Source organism: Megalopta genalis, chromosome 2, assembly GCF_051020955.1.
Source record: "Megalopta genalis isolate 19385.01 chromosome 2, iyMegGena1_principal, whole genome shotgun sequence".
Lineage (NCBI taxonomy): Eukaryota > Metazoa > Arthropoda > Insecta > Hymenoptera > Halictidae > Megalopta > Megalopta genalis.
In genome coordinates, this window is record NC_135014.1 from 38,285,516 (window position 1) to 38,293,017 (window position 7,502).

Consider the following 7,502-nt stretch of genomic DNA (forward strand, 5'->3'; position numbering starts at 1 on the left):
TATTCTAGTAACATTTCTTTTTTCACTTTAGAATTTTTTTCCGTTATACTTTTAATACAATAACGTATATGAATTTCCGATGGAAATCAATGGTTTTCTTTTCGCTGTTTTTGCTGCTTTGCTCCACTTTTTCAATTACACGAGGTAATGTCATTTAAATTTTACATTAACCTAATTTAATATTCTAATGAGAAAATAAAACTACACGTGTTCTCAAATACGTCATACGATAATGTTAATAATGTTATTAACGTCATACGATCATGTTAATAATGTTATTAACGTCATACGTTAACATTTAAATTTATAATAATTTACATGATCTGCTGAAACAGTAACAGTCATTTTTGTCTAATATATATTATAGAACGGTTTTTAAGTAACTATTAGATACGTTTTTAACATAATTGGAATTCGTGAATATTTTTGTGGATTAAAATTACAAATACGTGATCGTGCATATGTCCTTTTGGAATAGAATTGCAAATACGAGACCTCGACAGAAAGTTGAATGCATTTGAATTTTAATCACATTTCATTTGACTTTACTATATAAAAATATACATACACACGTGCGCACGAATGCATACATTTTGCATATTTTTATGAAGATTTTATGTGATTGCACGTATTGTATTTCACTTATTCTCAACGACAAAAATTTTAAAAAAACTTACAGTGAAACGATATCTTCAACTCGAACAACATGAGGCTAAATGCTAACCTTAAATATTACACAATTTAAAAAATTGTAAATATATTAAATTTCTAACGATGTATAAATATAGCTATGTAGTACTAAATATAAAACTAAAAGTACTTATGTAATTAGTACTAAATATAGTACTAAATATATAGCACTAAAGTAATTGCAGTAATTATTCTTCCAGCAAAGTCCTTTATGCATCTTTATTATTTAAAATGTTTTTTGAATGGATCATAAAGTGATAATCTGATTTATTGTATTTTTTTAATGGATCAAAAAGTGATGATCTGATTTATTGTATCTTTTGAATGAATCAAAAAGTGATAATCTTTAAATTATAGGCTTCATTATAAACCTATACCAGAATATTAGAACTCCAAATATTTTATATAATGAAAACGATTGTAAAAAATGTAAGTATCATGGATGTTTGGAAATTAACAAATTGTTTTATAATAAATTACAATAATTATGAAAATAAAACATGGAATGGAAATTCTAGTGTCTCTTCTGATCGTATTGTAGACTGACTTATAGGTATTGAACAGGCGAAATAACAGCGTTAATAAAAGGTTCTTCCTGAATGAAAATTTTAAAACATATGAATATTATACACGTGTCTTCTATCAATAATCATGCAGATATAATCAACCACGCAAGCATTGAATAATTTTTGCCCCTTTTCTGATCATACTCCCTAAAACGTTGCATGATACAATCATTTCAAAGGAGAAAAATTAATTTTACAAAACTTTACAATCATGCTCAAACAAGACACTGCTCATTAGCAAATAAAAATCCTAGTGTAAAGAGTATCAGTGAAACTACTTTATGTTGAAAAAATTTTCAAACAAAAATTGTTTTTCAATAGTCAACCAAAATCTAGAAAGGTCTTTTTTATGAAAATAGTTTGTTCAAAAAATATTTTCAGCTCTAATAATTTCTGGAAACTGTTGTAATATATTAACCCGATGATATATTATTAATTATTAGAAACATTTACACTTATGGATAGCATAATAAAATTAATTAATAACTTTATTCTAACCTTCATTTTGACAAGATTTAAATATTTTTTCAGGTACATCATACTTTAATCTCCATAACATTGATATCATTAAGCGTTTAAAAAGCCAATTAAAGGTTACGAAATTGTCAATTAAAATTTATCTATTCTTCGATAATGCTTAAACAAATTAGGACAGTTTTTTATTGGGAATTCATCATTTATCAATTATATGTAGTATGTCGTATGAAAAGGCAATTTAGTTGAGCGATGTGCTTCAGATGTCCTTGAAGAACATCGCGTTGATGAAGTGCAAAGCATCGATATCGATTGCATAACGTCCAGGATAAAAAAAGAATATTATGCACGAGAGACTGATATATTCCCTGAAAATACGAATAAATTTGCATACGAAACAAAAACCTTCATCGATACAGATTACGATATATTACGACTAATTTCGCCTTTAACGAAAAAATAATAATAACAATATTTAGTGCCAAAATAATTGAATGCATTGAAATTTCTTAAATGCAGACAAATCAGAAATCAAAACATGTATACTAATTAAGGTTTATCGCGCAACTTCATAAAATATGTAGTTCAACAATTCCAGTAATTTTATCGTTCACCCGGTATAACTGAATTGCTGTTATATATTCCCGGACTTTTAACCTCTTTTTAACTGTCTCAGTTTTAATGTGAGCATCAAATCAACTTTTTGAAAGTAAACAAAATTACATAATCTGGATTGAAATTATATAGTCTGCGTCTTTTTTTTTTAAGACTCTACCGGCGGACATTTTTGACAAAAATGTAACTGTAAGTATGCTTGGGATCATTTACAACTTTATTTATCAATTTTTGTCAACATATTTTTCGATACATTAATTTTTCTATTGACTTTAAAGTCATGTGAACATTTTTAATTAATTATCAGAAACTAAATAATAGTGAAATGACAATATTCATACTTGGAGGATGGACCCGAGCTCCATTATCCAAGTGTCGACACGGTTTTTGCGTTCTTTATAGTTTTAATATCATTTTTATGTCTTTCTTTGATTTTAATCCATTCGTTCGAATAATGCTATCGATGGTTCTTATTCTGATAAAAGAATTCTATTAAATTTATATTAATAACATTAACTATATACTCAAACAACTCGAGTACTAAATATTTGTACACAAAAATGTGTCTAATATTGATAGCCGTCGTGCCCCCAGGAAGCATGGCACAAATATTGGCGTTTTGCGTCACTTAGACCAGCTGATGACGTTAAGAAAAGTTCTCACGCGTAGTTCTTCATACGCAATAGCGTTACTGTTACAACGCATATCTGGCTATAAGAAGAGTACACAGCGAAATGATAACTAGACTGCGGATTTTTATGCAAAATGATAATTGTATGCACTATTGTATACAATTACAAGATACATGAGCTACTTAGATATCAATTTCGTTTAATATTATATTAATGAGTTGAAAATAAAGCAACAGTAATTTTAAATTCTTTTATATTAGTTTTATATTAGTTTATAGAAGTAACAATAAGACATTTATCCTGATTTTTAACAAGTGTTATTGTAACATTTGCCGTAAGTAACATATAAATTGAATAAATAACACCTAAATGTATCTTTATAATCGTAAATTAAAAATTTGACCCGTCATTTTGACGGGTTCCGTAAATCTACTGTTAATGTTATTATTGTTGTGTTTGATCTACTCATTTTCATCATAAATGCATAAAATTTGCAGTCCAATAATAAGATGTTCTATAAATATCATCCGGTACTAGTTCGAAATAACACGTTATGTTGCTTGTTGATCTCCCTAGGTTTTAATAGTAGCACCAAATAATTTTTGATACGTTTATTACATTAATAACAAATTTTATTCACTGATATAAAAAGATAACGAAAAACTAGTGCAATGAAAATCAGACACTGTTACTGCGATACATTGTAGCTTTTGTAGACCCGATTCTGTGACCATTCGAAATTGCTGCCCTTTGGCAAATATCTTCAACTGATTAAGACTAGCAGTTTTTTTGGTCCAATAATATCTGGAAAACATGTTGACCACTATGATGTATTTTTGGAAGAAGATAGCCGAAGTCGTAACAGCTATCCGTCTTACTATTAAAATATTATATATCTTGTACTTCTAGACTGCGAATCTTTATGAAAAATAAAAATTTATGTCAGTTTCAAGACACAAGATCTACGGTGAACTTTATTGTTCCCTTTAATAATTTGATCAAGTTGCAAGCAGTGTATCGGTATTCCCAAGTTCTTTTAATTTTTCTTAATTTAAATTAATTTTAAACTAAAGTTGATTTTAAATCAAAGTTAATCTTAATTTAATTATTATAAATGCTGTATATTACAGATTTACAACGTGAGACTGGAATGGGCAGCTACTAGTTTTACAACTATTTTCTTTCAAAAAGATGAGCACGTCATAGATGAGTACGTCATGTTTTATCAAATAATTTCACACACATTTTACATTTTCTTTTTGACATGTTACATTTACTTTACAGTAATGTCTGATACCAATGACTGCTCACTCATTTAGCGATTAAAATTTTTCTAGATCGTGTTCCACATTAAATCGTTTCTCGTCTGTAAAAATAACTTTTTGCCACTCTCTCGACGGATCGAATGTGATTTTGCGAAAACTACAAAAAACATCTTAATGTGTCTTACATCATGATGGATTTTAATGAATTTTTTCCATTCTAAATGATTCTTCCTCTATTTTGAATAATGCGTCGCAGACGTTCGACGTTGCAATCGATACCAGTTTGAACAGCAATTTACTTCTCTCTAGTTCACATAACGGGGAATAATTTAACTTTTTACCATAGAGTGTTTCGTTTATCAAACGAAATAACCGAAATCAATTCGAATTCCAATTGATAGCTATATAGATACGTATGTAATGTAAACATTAACATGACATACAGACGAGTAACAAAATATAACAATTTTAATTGTCATTATCGTCACCGAACTTTCTATTATAATAATTAGCGGAATGCTAACCAGTCTCGTTTCATCTTACTTAAATATGAAATCTATTGTTTACAATGGTGTATATGTGGACAAACTCAGATTTTTTATTCTCGAAGCTAGTTTATTGTTATTATTATTACTAACATATTTATTTCAGTCTTGCAGCCATGAAAGCATCTGGTTTACAATTCCCTTATCATCCCATTCTCATCTCACATGTTCTTTTCTTTTATTCTCTCCTTCTCACTCTCCGTAACCATAACTTCCACGATACATTGAACAGATCATTGATTAATCTTTTCTACTTGATTTTAAATTTGATATGAAAATGTCAAAGTTATTCGCCGCGATACAGTTATAAATAAACAACGTGTAACCTTTTTCTATTGGCACTGAACCAGATAAGTACGAATGAGTGGCCAAGGCCACGCGTAAATCGCCAAAGAACCCAATGTCAAATTAATTAAATCGCCCACTATCACAGTGCCATTATAATATACATACATACACATAACTAAAACGTTATGAAGAAGGAAAACGATTACCACATAAGTATGTTTTCTAGATATTAAATTTTTATTTCTATTAAAAATCATCGAATTAAAAAGTACTGCAATTTATAATATCTGCATTGACATATACTGATCGCTGATAATTATTGACTGAATAGTTTAAATAATTTAGTTTAGTCTCTACATACACAACGATACATATGCATATAAAATAACAAACATACATAACGATAACATAATAGGATAGACAAATTTTGTTTACATGCAAGGATTAATAACATAAAAGACCCTTTTTTAGTAAGTTCTGGCGAAATTGCAGATTTGGGTAACGAAAGATACAGATTGCTATTAATTTTCTTTCATTTCTGCATATTCAGGTTTTAATACACAATTTAAATGAATATTCTGAATATTAATGAATTATAATATAGTTTTGCTTATAATGAATTAACCGTATTGTTTCAATAATTCTGTGGTTAATGAATTCGACTTAATTGCAATAATAGCAAAGAAGGTATAGTAATGACCTAATTAGTGTAGTGATAAAAAATCGTCTGTGACTTGCTAGAATGCATTCATCAATCACTTACCCTAATTTCGTAATTGTGAAAACGTAATATCGTCTGGAAGAACCAGTCTTTCTTCTATACCCGTTTATACTGATTATTATATAAAATTTAGCTCAACAACTTTTTAATCCATTCAATTATTTCGGTATCGAAGAAAAATGTGATGTTTACTATGTTATATTAAAATTATATTAACGAAAATAAATATTTGTTGATATATATACATATATATATATATATATATATATATATATATATATATATAAAATTTGAAAAAACTGTTTAATTAGTATAATCGAATAGTAGTACAATGTTTAATTATACCAATTGAACAATTTCTTCAGATTTTTATAGAAACCAAAACGTTTTTATATTTGATGAAAGCATAGCACTTTTTTATTTCAAAAAATTTCGAAAGTAAAATTTATTTATTATTCGGAGGCCGATATAATGTTAATAGGTTAGGCAGTAAACAGATTCATTTTTTCATACGCTTACGTACGTACTGTTACAAAGGTCGTCAATTTGTTGTATATTTCTTGGAGTCGAACTAGGAAGTCAGACGTGTTATGTAAATAATTGTTTACAAAAGGATAATAGCGTAAATCATATACTAATATAATATTTTTTTAAATCGCGTTAAAAGGATGACGTGGATTATCTAGTCATCTTCAGACATGAAACCTCGGCTTTTCGTTCTTATTTATAGTAACAACTGTGTATTCGCGGATGGTGAACAAGCAATTTTTCCGTTTACCTTAGAAATTTTATAAGTGAGGATGCAATGACTATCATATTTCCAACGATATAATCGTTTACGGCCAGATTCATAGAAAGTTTTACAAAAAATGTCAAGTCATAATAAATCATGCTTTTTATACTGCAATAACTTACCATCCTCGTTGCTTGAGACGGTTGGAACACCCTGTTTGTAAACATATATAGTTAGTCTTTTCAATTGAAAAGTTGTATAATTGCCTGTGCTTAAAACCGATAAATTAATCAATTGACGATATTTGATAATTATTAAGTGACAATAACTTTCTTAACAATTTTCTCTTACTAAGTATCATAACTTTAAAATTAATATGTATTTGATTATGATTTTATAATCTGTAATTTAGCGAAACTAAAATTTAATTTAACTAAAAATTTATCCAAAGATCAGAATGTAATAAAAATGAAAATTATTTTTGTTAATAAGAACTGATTATTTCTTGCTTGTGTAAAAGCTATACAACTACTTATTGTTATACTTTTGTAAATAATAATGTACATATCAGAATAATTCTTTAAAAATGATATCAAAGTAATGCACGAAGTAATGCAGTAGAGTGGAATAAGGAGATTCAGGAAGAAAGACCACACTCTGAAATAATTTCGAAATAAATATATTTCATCTCGCGCAGACTTGATAGAAAACAAATAAATTAATGGATACATTTGCTGTACAGCGTTATCTCGAGTACGTAATATGTTTACTGGATTTCTAGTTCGATGCTTAATACTGATTTACTGACTAGTGAATACAACATTTACAACATGCAACATGATAATAAAGTATAATAATAATCGAAACACGGATTCCTCAGAAGAATACTTTCTGAACGGAGAATACGAGTTTACAAGTATCTTTCTACATCGTAGGTTGCATTCAACGCATAAATAATGAGATGGATTTTAGA

The 7,502-nt window shown here is 28.1% G+C and overlaps 1 long non-coding RNA gene across 1 annotated transcript; it reads left to right on the forward strand.

The window, feature by feature from the left end:
- Positions 1-1,838: 1,838 nt before the first annotated feature.
- Positions 1,839-6,002, forward strand: LOC143263848 (uncharacterized). The gene is made up of 3 exons (XR_013037173.1): positions 1,839-2,413; positions 2,499-2,534; positions 2,925-6,002. It is a non-coding gene; the product is annotated as an uncharacterized LOC143263848 (long non-coding RNA).
- The last annotated feature ends 1,500 nt before the right edge of the window (positions 6,003-7,502 follow it).